Source organism: Musca autumnalis, unplaced genomic scaffold (genome assembly GCF_047663935.1).
Source record: "Musca autumnalis isolate F117 unplaced genomic scaffold, ASM4766393v1 scaffold_5, whole genome shotgun sequence".
Lineage (NCBI taxonomy): Eukaryota > Metazoa > Arthropoda > Insecta > Diptera > Muscidae > Musca > Musca autumnalis.
Window position 1 is genome coordinate 43,342,787 of NW_027412088.1, and position 15,627 is coordinate 43,358,413.

Here is a 15,627-nt window from a genome sequence, read left to right on the forward strand (position 1 = left end):
TAATTTGTAGCAGTGATAGATATTAATTCACTGCTCAGCGTACCCTCCCTGCCATGCTGAGTTATTTTCAGCCCTATTGACCTCTTACTTACAGTCCTTCACCTTTCGCAAATAATAGCTGGCTAAATTTAATAAATCATTATAATTTTATTTACAAATTATGAAAATTATAATAAGAATTAATATAAAGATTCATGAAACACGATCTAATTAAATATGGTTTTATCAATGTGAGAATATTGTTTAATGGTACAAAAAAAAAATGAGGAAAATTAGGACTATATCCTTTTTATAAAATATTTATCTCAACCAAAAAAAATGTTTGGTCTAAGTTAAAATTAGTTGAGCTAATGCAGACATAATGATTGAAAAGGAAAACTCACCATTTTACTCCCGCGATGTCATCAGGCCTGTTGACTTGGGGTTACTTAATAGGCAAATCTGGCTGCTTTTATAGAAATGTGATTATGAATGCTTAGCTCAATCCTTATGTATCCTACTGGGTAGTGTGAGCGATCGTAACAAATGAAAAATTAAAACATAAAAATCTGGAACTCCATGGCCCAAAAAAGAGTATTTCGTTAAATTGCGGTGGCTGGCAAATTGTTGTATAATGGCCAATTGAGTTTAATTCATGATTCTATGAAGATTGTTCCAAGGAGCATACTCCTTAAGGAGTTGCCGACGTAGATGTTACTTCCTCTTCCTTAAGATAGCCTATTTTCTATTGTTGCGGCTGATTGATTAAAAATTGTTCTAATCCGGTTCAAAAAATTGTAATTTTAATCCAAATTTTTAAACTTTTTAAATTCTTATTGGACGTATTTCAAAACTGACGGTTTCCTTTAAAATTGGTTGATGATAATGTTTTCAGAAACCAAATGTCTGTATCAAGGATGCTTTGCGGCAATGTAAATAAAATATTTCCCAGCGATTGTCGGTGTTAGTTGATCTCGGATTCGCCGATTCGGTACGGAATCAGCAGCCTAATGAAATTATATTTATATATCGTTAAGGAGAAAATATTTCACAAATAAAACAGGATCCTTACCGAGACAAAATTCTTATAATATAAAATTCCTTCGAGTCCTTTAATATTCTCCGTTTTAAAAGGATAGATAAGAAATTTCCAAAATTTTCCTTTTTATATTTTTTTTATTTTTATTTGATGGTCTTTCCAGTTCAACTTTTCGAAATGAAATAGAGTTTCAAATTTGGAATATAATATTTTACAGAAAGTTTTGGAATTTTCCAACTCGAAACTCATAGCCTAAATAGTTCTAAGCCAAAGTTATTTGAATACAGTTTTTATTTTAAATAGTGGTTAAAACATTCTGCAGTCACAATCTCTTGAAGTGTTCTAAAGACCACTGAATATATCTTAGGTTTTTTAGTAGACAAGAAAAAACTTGCTGAGGTCTTTCATAGACAACAGAAGACCTCTTAAAGTCTTCTAAAGACCATTGAAGACGGTTTGAGGTTACCTATAGATCATTTGAGTTACTCTAGAGGCAACAGGAGACCTCTGGAGATCTTCTTTTAGACAAAAGAACATATCTAGATGTCTATAGACTACAGTAGACCTCTTGAGGTCTTCTTTGGACAACAGAAGATCTCTGGAGGTCTCCTATAGACAATAGACCACGTAATGAAGTCTTCTATAAACAACAGAATACCTCTGGAGGTCTTCTATAGACAACAGAAGACCCATTGACCCATTGTAAACAACAGAAGACCTCTTGAGGTCTTCTATGGGCTACAGAAGACGTCTTGAGATCTTCTATGGGCTACAGAAGACCTCTGGAGGTATTCTATAGACAAAAGAACACCTTTTGAGGTATTCTAAAGACCTTTTGAGGTCTTCTAAAGATTACAGAAGATAACAGAAGACCTCTTGAGATCTTCTATTGACATTAGAAGACCTCCTGAGGTCTCTGGAGGTCTTTTATGGACAACAGAAGACCTCTGGAGGTCTTCTATAGACAGCAGAAGAACTCTAGGGGACTTCTATAGACAACAGAAGACCTCTGTAGGTTCTTTTTGGACAACAGAAAACCTCTGCAGGATTTCTATAGACAACAGACGACCTCTGCAAGTTTTCAATGGACAACAGACGACCTATGGAGGTCTCTCTTGAGGTCTTCTATGGACAACAGAAGACCTCTGGAGGTCTTCTATAGACTACAGAAGACCTCTTGAGGTCTTCTATGGACAACAGAAGACCTCTGGAGGTCTTCTATATACAACACAAGGCCTCTGGAGGTCTCGCATATACAACAGAAAGCCTCTGGAGGTCTTCTAAGGACAACCAAAGACCTCTGAAGGTTTTCTATAGACAACAGAAGACCTCTGGAGGTGTTCTATAGACAACAGAATACCTTTGGGCGTTCTCTACAGACAACAGAACACGTATGGAGGTCTTCTACAGAAAACATAACACAGAAGATCTTCTGAAGTCTTCCATAGACAACAGAATAAATCTGAAGGTCTCCTATAGATATCAGAATACCGATTGAGATATTTTACAGACAACAGAACACCTCTGGAGGTCTTCTAAGGACAACAGAAGACCTCTGGAGGTCTTTTAAGGACAACAGAAAACGTCTGGAGGTCTGCTATAGGCAACAGAAGGCTTCTAAAGAAAACAGAAGACCCCTGGAGATTTTCTGTAGACAACAGAACATATCTGGAGGTCTCCTATAGACAACAGAATACCTCTGGATGTCTTACATAGACAACAGAAGACCTTTTGAGGTCTTCTAAAGATTACAGAAGACCTCTTGAGATCTTCTATAGACATCAGAAGACCTCTGGAGGGCTTCTACAGACAGCAGAAAACCTCTGATAGCCTCCTATAGACAACAGAAAATCCCTGGAGATCTTCCATAGACAACAGAAGACTTTTGGAGGTCTGCTATAGCAACAGAAGACTTCTGTAGGTTTCTATAGATATCAGACAACAGAAGACCTCTTGAGATCTTCTATTGGCATTAGAAGACCTCCTGAGGTGTTTCATAGACAGCCGAAGGCTTCTTGAGGTCCACTGAAAACCTATTGAGGTATTGTGTAAACAACACAAGTCCTCTTGAAGTCTTTCGCAGACAACAAAGGTCTATATAAGACAGAAGAACTCTTGTTATGCCACTGTTTGTCAAACCTAGCTCTTTTACTGGAAAATTAATATTTTCCAGCATTTAAAACAAAAAGAAAAGAAAATATTATTATACCCATTCCACATTTTTCCATAGGTCCAAACCTATTAAACTTTAAAATTAAATAATGCCCAGTAAGTGTGGGGGCAGACTGACGCTGAGAATAGTTGTTATTTTAGGCGTGAGACTGCCTTAAAATTCACAATCTTGTCATAATATTGGCATTATTATGACAATGTTGACTTTGCATATTAAACATTTAAATGAGAAACACCCAAACCCTGACGACAGGCTGGCTCAGCACAATTAATATCCAAACCACCATTTCCCGAAATTCTCCCTCCCCCGCCCCATTCACAAGTAACCAAAAGAGGTGGGTGGTTGAATTGACACAAATATATAGCGAAAACAAAACAATGACCAATAACAGATGTGGCAGGCAAAGACAAAAAAACAAGAAAACCACAAAAATAAAACAACAAAAAATCCACAAACAATAAAAAATAATAAAAAGAGAGTAAACACCAAAAAGGTGTGTGGTGGGTGGGCGGCAGTATTTATTCCGTTTTAATATTTTTTTGTTGACTTTTGTTTAATGGCAACGGCAACATCATCACCGTCATCATCAAAAAAGGAAACCAAAACACGCAAACTTAACACCAAACAAACGGAAACGGAAGTTACGAACCTAACTATAGAATGACAATAACAACAACAAAAAACAATGCCAACAGCATTGTGAACAACTACAATTGAGATAATACGTAAGGCCGTAGCTTTTTTTGCATTTTTTAATTGAATTCGCTGAAGTCTGAACTGTGTTACGCTTTATTAGCAATCATTTAGTTGAAGTGAATCCGTAAAACTTTTAATAGGATTAGTAAAGTTATCAAACCGAGATGAAAATACAGTTGCCACTGATTTAATTGTGGCTTAATAATTACATTAAACAAATGAAGAAGTAGGAGAAGAAGAAAGCGGAAAAACTAGAAAAACACATCTAGGGTAGAATATTTTCATTGGGTTGTGGAAATAAAATTACAGCTTGGAACCAATATTTTAAACTGGAAATACATACATATATAACAGCAAGGGAGAAACAAGGGTGACTTCTCTCCTATCAATGAGTGTACGCCGATTGATATTGGCTGAATGATATGGGACCTGCCGAGTACAAACGGCACGTCTTAAAATGCCACTTTTAGAAAAGTTGTTCCTGATTGAAATACTGAGAAAATGTAATCCAACATTACGCTGAGGGGATTTGCCACAGCTCTGGTGGATTTGATGCTCTGGTCAAGGTTTGAACCACACATCTTCTGAGGGCTAAGTGGACGTACTTACCATTTCAGATTTCTCAGTTGTTGTAATCGTAGCGTATATGTTGTAGCATATATGTTCGTTCATGTATTATTTCAGTTATCAGGCTGTGGTTCCTCTGTATCCATAAAAAATCAGGAGACCTGTGATTGGTTTTATCTGGACAGCTAAACAAATGGCAATCCACATGCCGGTCATGTGTTGGGTATCGTGACATCAATTCGAGCCCAGTACGAATTGAGGCGGCTGCATCGTCCAGATCTTAACTGGGCTAAAACCACTCGTGTTTGCCTTGGCATCTGGCGTTCTTCTGCTGCGATGGATAGGCGGTGGTACCCAACTACGGCATTCACACTGTATCTCTGTGTGAATGACATCCAAGCCAGCCTGATAGGCTCATTGGTCTAGAGGTTATCTTTTATACCCTTGGACCTCTATCTCTAGATCGCGGCGACCATGATGTTTTCATGAATATCTCTCCTGACGTACCTGGGTGGAGGAAGTCTGTCCTGTCGTGACAGGGATGCTCACTGCGATAACACCCAAACAGATACTGCATCGACAACATCTTGTTCTGCTGACGCACCGGTAAAACCTTCGTCTCCTCATGAAGAAAGGCTCACTGGTGTCATGAGTAGGCATCCCGTTGCAGTCCTCAGCGCGGCATTCTGGTTTGAATCTTCTTCCACTGGGTAGTGCTGACTGGCGACAGTAGTGAAATCGGCCTGTACGACTCACCTCTGCTGGCATCCTTACCAGGCTTGAGTTGCCGGACCACCCTGCCAACTTTCCAGGATTCGGGTACAATATGGTTGGCTAATGATAGGTTGAGGACACTTATTTAATACTCAACTACGGGTTCATCCAGTTGATTAGGCATTACCATCGATATTCGGTGTGGGCCTAACGCTTTAGATGATTTCGGAAGGCATCTGCAACATCGTCCATAGTAAATTGTGGTGGTACCTCCTCGACTGGGAAGGCTCTTCTTATACGGCGTAGCACACTCCACTTCGGCCTATCACTCTCGGGGTGCACTGTCAACTGCCGGTTAAAATAACACGCGCACCTTTTTGGGTCAGTAACTGTCACGCCATTGAAATTAACAACCGTTCTGTCGTCCTTCTTTATCGGATTCGAGAGCGTTGCTCACAATTTACTTAATCCTATACCAATGTTGCATTGTTTCAAGTGGTCTAGCCACTTTTTCCGCCTATGTTCGCCTACTAACCTGTTGGCTTCAAGAGTAAGCTCTCTAACTCTCGGGTCTTCATCATGCTCGTTTGCTAGCCCCGTCGCCTCTGCTGGGAAATTCGGTCTTATTTCGGGATTTCGACCTGCAGCTATGTATCGAGCGGCTGCTGCAGTGATGATGTCCCGGAAAGTTCTCTGAGCTACCCAAGTAGAGCTGGGCAGCTCTCTGAAGCGATGATTGCTAAAATCTCTGAACCCTTGCCAATCAGCTTTCCCATGGTTCAGGAAAGTTCGGTGTTCAGAGGTTATGAAATTGGGTGGTTTATTTACGGGACGATGATAGGGAGGTGGTCCGATCCAAGGGAAATGATGGGTTGCCAGGATATATCAGACCAGGGGCTGGATTCTTGTTCTATTAAAATTTGAAATTAACAATATTTCATTTATAATTTTTTTCATGTGACAGTTGTCTCCTTTATAAAAGTGTTCATTTCACATTTTCATAGATGATATATAGCGAGCTGTGGAGCGTCCTCATTCATCGTGTAAAACGTGGAGCTATCAATTTGCTCGGCCAGCGCTCTACCCCTATGGTCATTACCTAGGACGTAATGCCAAAGCTCATGATGAACAGCACCAGACGGTTATTCCCCTCTAAAATCGAACTAATATCGGGCATATAACACCGGGCACAGCTATTCATCTGCGGTATATACACATTAAACAGCTTTACCTCGGCAGTACCACACTTTACTGCTACTCCCATACATTCCATGTATGGGTCACTAGATTCAAGCTCAAGCGATATAGGTCTGTACTGGACATACTGGTGTATAAGGAAGACAGGAGGACTTGTCTTCTTGTGCGACCATGATGTTTTTCCGACTCATAAAGTCCACAATTTCGCTGACCTTATTGCGGAGACCGTTGCCATTGAATTGCAGCAATGATTTCTCAGCGATGGTTGTTGTTGTTGTAACAGTTTATAAGTTTGCTTTTTTGCTTAATCTGGCTCTCGGTATATCTACAGTCCTAGAAATGTGGCTACTTCGTTGGTTGTAGCCACAAAGTTACAGGCAGGGCTGTTGAAAAGGTGCAGTGTGTCATGAGGGCATATGTTTTGCACGGTATCATCGATCCTTGCCCTATATAAAATTAGACGGCTGCACCTTCGCGAGCGTTGTTGAGCCAAAATTGCTTAGGTTTGTCGTGGAAAGTCTACTTCCTCAGCTGCGATAGATTGGGAATGTTCTTCGATGACCGCATTCAGACGATAGTTGTTTATCCTGATGTATAGGCTTGTTGATCTAAGTGTTCTCACTTGTAACGTTGGACCTATCTTTCTAGATCACGAAGAACCCTCCTGGCATGCCTGGATTGGGGTTACATCCACCATAGTGTGATTAGAATTGCTCTAGCGGTAACACCCGAGCAAGTACTGCAACGAGCGCAAGTCATTGTGTTGCTGTACTGGAAAAATGTTTGTCTCCTAATGTAGATGGGTCACTAAAGGCATGAAGAGGCAACCGGTTGCAGCTCTTCTGTCGTGTTTGAATATTTTTCCATCGCGATGCACTTATATTCGCGGACCACACTTGCGCCGCACTGCTTACCACAAACCGACCAATCTCGTTATATGTGGTCGACAAGGTTCCTTTATCTGCAGCCCAAGTGGCATCCGGAGATGACGTGAACATGCTGTCGAGTGTGACCCCTGTGATCTGTCGGAATTCTACTTCAACTCAGTGCTGCAGTCTATGTGGTGTACAGAGTGGCCGTAGATTTAGTGGCGGATATTTGCATATTCCTCGCCTGGATAAAGATTGTAAGGTGAGTTCTATAGGAATATAGACTTTCACAAATAACATCAAGGAAAGTACCTGACATCAAGTTAGTACAATCATTCGCATACAATACGTCTGGAGGGGGTGGAATACAGGAGAGCTAAAGGTTAAACACCATATTACCCAACCTTGGGGAACTCCCTATTTCATTATACGGGGCTAAGAATTATTGTTCCTGAATTCCACGTCCACACATATAATTGATTATCAAAGATTTCAAACTTGGCTCGATGTTCTCAATCAGAGTATCAAAGGCTTTTGAAAGTTCAAGTGCCACCATCACTGCTCTATCAAATGGCTGGCTCTGGTTGAGTCCTCGATTAATATGTGTGAAGATTGCGTGGAGCGATGTTTTCGTGCCGTGCTCTACTTAGGGAATTCATGCAGATGTTCGGCAACTGCATAGCTATTTTTGACGCTGGGGAGGATTAAAGCCTCAATTCTTTGCTACGGGCGAACCAATCGCTCTGTATGATTCAGCTTTGTTTGGGAGAAAAATTCTTCTTGTGATCTCATTAATTTGCGTTGACGGTGAATATCCAAATTTGTTGGCCCTTTTTGGACATTTGAACTTGCCAACAAATAAGTGTATTAGAATTAAAGTTTAAAAGTGTTGCGGAGGAGGGACTTAAAGGAATGGGCCGACATAATCCATTATTTTGATAGTCATATCTTTTTATATATATTGGGCTCACTACTCATTTCAGTGAGTCATCCTATAACTTTTGGACCAGTATACAAGGAAGCATAGACTTGTCCACGGAAAACATAATATGGCTGTAAAGAGCACCAAAATCACACTTAGACACTAATGTTGAACTTTTGTGGGGGGAGGTCCCCTAAGGAGAAGATCAATATCGGCCATTTTAGAAATTAAACTAAATTTGGACAAAATATTAGGAGATCCAAAGTTTGGACAAAATTGGTTGCCCCTTTCAAGAGATATCGTGCATACCATTTTAGTGACATTTTTAAATATTGGGGAGAAGTACCGGAAGTCGTTGCCCATCTTCGAACTGAAAATAAGTATGGGTAAAATATATCGAAGGCCAAATTTTGGACCAAATCGGTTGATCAGTTCGAAAGTTTTTGTACTCTCCAGCGACTACACATGGTGCCATAGGGGATTTCTACACCTTTCGGGCTGTTTTTTTCTACAGAAGTATGGACTTGCCTCTCAAAAAAAAAAAAAAAAACATTTACTGTCGTAATTGAGACAGCGAATGCAAGTTGCTTCAACAAAAATCAAAGGGATTCGAGAGCAGATCTTAAAGTGAACTTATCTGAAATTTTGTGTGATAGCTATCCGAAGGAGTGGACAAATAAAGTCCATATTCAAACCTGATCTATATCTGGTATATATATTAGGATGTGTAAAGGGTGGAAGGCCAAATTGTGGACCGAATGCGCTCCTACCAATACACATGATGTCATAGGGGTTTTTCAAAATTTCGGACAATTTTCTCAGGAAGTATGGACTTGCCCCTGATTAAAATTGTACCGTTGTATGGAGGGCAGTGAATACAAGTTGGAACTACAAAAATCAAAGCGATTCAAAAGCAGATCCTAAACTGAACTCTTCCGAAATCTTGTGTGGGAGGTACCCGAAGGAGTTGACCAATTGAGTCCATATTGGAACACTTGGTAGAAATTTCTCGACGTGCAAAGTATGGACCCAATCGGTAAATCCCTTCAATTTTTCGAACTTTTGTGGTTAAGGTACCGGAAGGAGCGCACCGATATGCCTTATCTTCGAAATTAAACTAAGTTGGGACAAAATATTACGAAAGCCAAATTTTGGATCGAATCGGTTAATCCGCTCAAGAGTTATAGACGGACGGGCATGGCTAAATCAATTCCAAATTGTCTGAAACGGATTTCATGCAAACACTCATGGGGTCTAAAGCACATTTTTCGCATATGAAGGTGAATATACCCTCGTTAGCATAAATGCTAAGGGAATAATATCGAGTCTTTTTGGGTAATTATCTTAACGTTTGTAGACGTTCCAAATAAAAGCTAACCTTTCCCTAATTAATTTGATTTTGATTAAAGCGCACCATTCTTATTTATCACGCGTACCAGCCATTTTTGTTGGTCATCATAGGATTTAGAGCTATTGGACCATTATGTCAGAAAGCATAGAGTTGCCCACGAAAAACAAAAAATCTGTGAAAACTATCTTAAGTTATTATGCTTAACAGTCTTTGCAATTAATGCTGACCGGGATTCTACAGCTTTCGGACCATTTTCTCAGGAAATGTGGAGCTGCTGGTACTTAGTTTTCATACAAAACTAACAGTAATGTTTCAATTAAGGTTCTAAGGGGTCGCGGTACCGCACGATGTTAGCTACTTTGAGGACTTTAGCAACATTTTCCGAATAGCTCTAATTTGCAACTTAAGTGTTCTAGTGGTCAAAAAATGTATCCACAAAAATTTAGGAATACGTTGGTCCACACATTATGGTTCCTCCCGACCGATCTTGCTGTAATTTCGTACATGTGATTCTCATATTGGAAGGTAAATGATACCGACCGATGTGAAGCCTTTTAAAGGATTTTTCTACTGAAGTCAGATTCTCAATGGGTAGAAAACTGTCACGCATCAAAATAAGTTCATATACATACATCGTCTAATTGGAATGACTGTAACATGGTATTTCGGATTCTGAATGGGTAGAAAACATCGTTGGCTCATTCGAATTAAATCTTGTTTAAAATAAAGTGATTTGCTTCAGTTAGCATATTTCACTTTCCTAGGAATAAGCCTTAGTATTATCCATTTTACTTTAATACAACTCTTGTTAATATTTGTCCATTCGTTCTCATCTTATGAAGATAAACAAATGTTTAAAACTGTTTGATGTGAAAAAAGTCTCCTTTATCATCTTTGGAATATTAATGAAAAACCTATTTTAAAATATTTTATAGGGCTATGGTTCTGTGGAAATTATTAATTGTTTAAATTTAGGTGTCAAATTTACCATGCATGTGATATTTCGGGCTGTATTTATATTATCTGTACCTGAAATGAAAATAAAAAAACAATTTTTAATTAAATTTTTAATACTTCTTTATTTTAATTTTAAAATTTATTTGAAACATTCTAGAGCTTCTTATTCCAGGAGTTTTTTAACTATCCTCAAATAAGTACAATTCTACTTACTTCAAGTACATTCAATCCCACTCACACCCACACACACGCTTCAAAATTAATCGTTTATTTGTTTAATTAGTAGCAGACAACAAACACTTAGTAGTTTCTGTGTAACACTGTGTGTATTTGTGTGTGGGTCTGGGTATAAAAGCCGACCCAACAATAAACATTTATTTGGCCAATTAATCAACACTACTCTTAACCACAAATGGCTCGTTAGGCACGTACCAGTACTCTGGTCAATGTATGCCACTTGAGAGAAAGAGCAAAAACCCCTTGAAATGGGTGGTTAGCTGACTATCTATTTTATCGTTGGAATGGTGAAATGTAATTTTCATGTTACCGCATTGATGTTGTGCTAATGAGTTGTTGTCTTTTTGCTACGATTTTTGTTTTTTGTAAAGTGCCTATAAAACAAAAATACAATTTTCAAATTTGTTTTAGTAGAAAACAACAAAAAAACAAAACAAAGAAATTGTTTCTTATTAGACAGGGGTTACAACCCTACCACTACATACGTATTCGACAATAATCTGTGTTTATAAATATTGTGGTTTGTTTAGAACTTTAATATTTATACCCATCATATGCACAATGGGTTGATTCCACGAAATTCTGTTTCACTATGTTTATTAGATGCTCAAAATGGAAAAATTTTGGATATTCTGCTAAATGCAGCTCATGTAAGGCACCTTTCCAAAACCTTACTGGAAGGCATATAGCTCATGGATCCTATCATTTTTATTAGCTTCGAGTCAAAAAGGGTAAAATTCAAACTCTAAATCAACAACCATCCTGTTCACGACATGAATAGCTGCACATAAATCTTCTAATTCCGACCTAAAGTATGAGTCGGTCACTGTTGTTTGCTATAAGACCAGATGTGGAAACAAGTTCCTCAATATGAATGCCGAAAGAACTTAGAGCGGGTCCTTGCCGCTTGTTATATATCCAATAACAGGTGTACCTTAAAATTACCCTTCAGCCTAATTTTGACGACATTTCCTGAATATTTCGGCCATGTAGAAATTTCTCTAAAAGTAGTGCCGCAAGATGCCTCCGTCATTTTCGGGCGAACACCGAAGGAAAACATTACAAAAACATCAATCCCACGGCAGCGGGTTTTTCGATACCGGATCAGTGTACAGTGTACACATGTTTGTATTTGTATAGTTTTTCTGTGTTAAGAGCAGCATATCCCGGAATGTCTGTGCCGTGACGGACCAGGACCAATATGGATATGCTCAGTTGGTCACATCCGCATCCACCACACTCTACGTCAGTGATGCTCAAAATATTTTGTGCATTAGTCTCTCTGAGCGAGTTTTTCCTTTGCTAAAACACGACAACCGAAAATAAAGAGAACATATGTTGTTGTTGCAGTCACGTTAACGTATATGGGTGATCTTGTCTGCTCTACGTGCTACGTGAACACAGCCCCCAGTGACTCGCCATCAGAATACGAGATACCCCAGCAGCCCCACGCTACGGCAACCGAATACGCAACACTTATCACCCGCCTTCGCACTTGCAATCCCTGAAAATGCATCCTTTTGGCCGTTAAATTGCAATAGACTCCGAGGTAAGAGGATTTTATAACATATAATTGTCCCGCAAACTTCCCACACGGGGCAAGGGAGACTTGTCCCATATCAATGAGTGCGATTCATATTAGCTCAATGATACGGGACCTACTGTTTATTGCCGAGTACGAACGGCGTGTCTTAAGACGCCAATTGTAGGGAAGTTTTACTTGGCTAAAATACTCAGGAAATGTCGCCAACATTACTGAGGATTTTATGAGTAGGACAAGTATCATGGTCGTGAAAACAAGCTCAGCAACTGCAGCTTTCAGGGCTGTGACTTTAACAAAGTATTGAGGAAGGATGGCACCAGAAGTAAAGGTGGGGGGTAAGCTTTCCTATAGCACCAGTCTATTTAATACAGACCTATCTCGTTTGATCTGACTCTAATTACCCGTACATGAAAAGTATGGGTATATCAGTCAGGTGTGAAACTGCCGAGCTGTACTCCAGGTTAGAGGCCCAACGTTAGTCCGGTTTTTAAGGTCATAACCGACAGGTCTTGGGAACTTAAATGCTCATCATGAGCTATGGCATACGTTCCTTGGAAATAACAAGAGCTCTAGGTTTTTCACGATCCATTAGGACGTTCCAACTAAATTAGCGTAGAGTGTTACAATTCGCCAGATATAACCATTTTGTTATGGTGATCTGATAAATGATGTCACCTGTTAACTCATCGTTTCTCTTGGGTTAGACCACTCGTAGAGCCGCTTGTTATATTCCTGCAGGTCGAATACCAGAAGTGAGACCAAATTTCTTCGCAGAGGTGACGGGATTAGCAAATGAGAGTTATGAGCTACGTGAAGCCAATCTACGTGATCAAAAAGTTAGGGAGCTTACACTACAAGTTAGCAGGCTAGTCGGTGAGCATAAGCCAAACAAGTGGCTTAATCATCTGAAGAATTGCAACATTAAAGCCGGAATAAGTGAATTGTGGCCAACGGTCAAGTCACTCTCGAACCCTGGAAAGAAGAAAGACATACGCTGATTGACCCGCAGAGGTTCGCAAGTTATTTTAATCGACAGTTCGTCGAGCAGAATGGAAGTAACAGGGCGAAGAGAAGAGTACCACGATGCCCTGGTCTCTTCCTGCCGAGAAGGAACCACCACAATTTACAAATGATGATGTTGCGAATGCAATCAGGAATGCTAAACCATTCAATGCACTGATGGAAGCTAAATGGGAATTCTAAAACAGCTGGATGAACCGAGAGTCGAGTATCTAAACAAAGTTCTCAACCTGTTTCTAGTCACCAACATCTTTCCTGAAGTCTGAAAATGGTCAGGGTGGTCAGGCAATAATGCCAGCAAAGTTGAATCATAAAGACTGATTTCGCTAGTGTCGCCAGCTGTTAAGACTATTGAGGCCTAGAGTAAAAATTAGCTATACAGTTGCCGATCATTAGCATGGGTTCCGTAAGCAGCACAGAACGAAACAGCGTTGCATGTCATCTCCACTCATATTATCATTATCCGGACAGATCGACTTATCAGAAGCCTTTGATACTGTCAAGCACCCCAGGCTGTTTGAGAATATTGAGCGGACTACCCTCCGGACAAGCTTATGAAAATGCACGTCCGCCTTGCACTCAGAAGGTCTGATCAATCCCATACCAGAACATCAACATTTTCGGCGTGGGCAAATCCCCTCAGTGTAATGTTGGCTTACATTTCATGAGAATTTCAGCCAGGAAACGAAATGTAGGTCCCGTATCACTGACCCAATATGATTCAGGATCATAAAGGACAAGCCCCGAAGAGTTAAACAGGGATTCCCTCCCGGACTAACCTCCGGCCAAGTTTAAAACAATGGATAATCAAATGGGAGCCACCGTGGTGCAGTGGTATGCACGTCCGCCTTGCATTCAGAAGGCCTGACCAATCCCTCACCAGAACATCAACATTTTCGGCGGTGGAAAATCCCCTCACTGTAATGTTGGCTTACATTTCCTGCTTATTTAAGCCATGAAAAACTTCTCCACAAGTGACGTCATGAGACAAGCCGTTCGAACTCAGCAATGAAAAGTAAGTCCCCTAACACTGAGCCCATATGATTCAGGAACAAGAAGTCCACGCCCCGTAGCGTGAAACAGGGAGTTCCACAAGGTATGATGATATCTCCGGAACTGTTAAACCTCTACTTCTTCTGTATTCCAACCGCTCCAGGCGCTATTGAGATTGTAACGAATGTTGATAAAAGTAAGATCTTGGTGTCAGCTACCTTCCCTGATGTCATTTGTTAATGGCTGAACTCCCATTCGACTGTTCTTACCACATTTTTCTGCGCGAGGAGTAGTAACATCCACTAAATCTACTGTTACTGTGTTCACAACATGGATCACATTCGACCGCATTTTCACGTCAGAGCTATCTGCGACAAGATGAGATGTAGAACAAGGCTCTCAAGACCCTAGCCGTCTGCAATTGGGGTGCAGATGGAAAAAGCCTGTTGACCACGTATAACACGATAGGTCGGTCTGTGGTAAGCTATGCGGCGCCAACGAATATAAGTGCAACGCGTTGGAAATATATTTGAATATTTTTTCAGGACGCCGCCCTGAGAACTGCAACAGGCTGCCTCCACATGTCCTCAGTGGACCATCCACATTGGGCGAAAAAGATTCTTCCAGTACAGCAACACAATGGCATGCTCACGTTGCAGTACTGGCTCGAGTGTTACCGTGAGAGCCATCCTAATCACCAAACCCCACCCAGGTATGTCAGGAGGGTATAGAAGGAGAGGTACAACGTTAAAGGGAGAAATTCTAGCTCAGCATTCACACAGATGCTATAGCAGCTGATGCCACAAAACCCCAGAGGTTTTAGGGCTTTTCGGAACATATTGAAAATTGTCGACGTTCCGAATCAAAATGGTCAGAAAACTTCTTCTCCACAAATTGTCACCATATGTCCACGTTTTGGTATAGCCCCCATATAACAGTACCTTCCGATATTCTGTATTTTTAAGATTTTAGGTAAAATTTTTAAACGAACGAACTAACTAACGGTAATTTGAATTTGAGGTTTTTAGTGGTCGCAAAACTTCAACACCAAAAATTGTCAACATAGGTCCACAATTTGATACAGGGCCCATATAAAGGTACAGCCCGATTTTAGTTGTTTTATTGACGGAACTAGCTGTAATTTGCCATTTGAGGTTCCCTGCAGTCACGAATATTCTCCACTAAAATTTTTCAACATTGATCCATGTTGTGATAGTACTTTCAGATTTCCGATATTTTTAGAATTTTAGCTAAAATTTTAACCGAACTGGCTTATTATTAAGGTTCTCAGTGGAGAAGAAGCTTCTTCACCAAAAATCGTCAACATAGGTCCATGATTTAGTATAGCCCTCATATAACCGTACCTACCG

The 15,627-nt window shown here is 40.1% G+C and overlaps 1 protein-coding gene across 1 annotated transcript in view; it reads right to left on the minus strand.

Moving 5' to 3' along the window:
- LOC141405530 (uncharacterized) overlaps nucleotides 1-15,627 on the minus strand; it is a 756,997-nt gene that overhangs the window by 630,240 nt on the left and 111,130 nt on the right. The window lies entirely within an intron of this gene.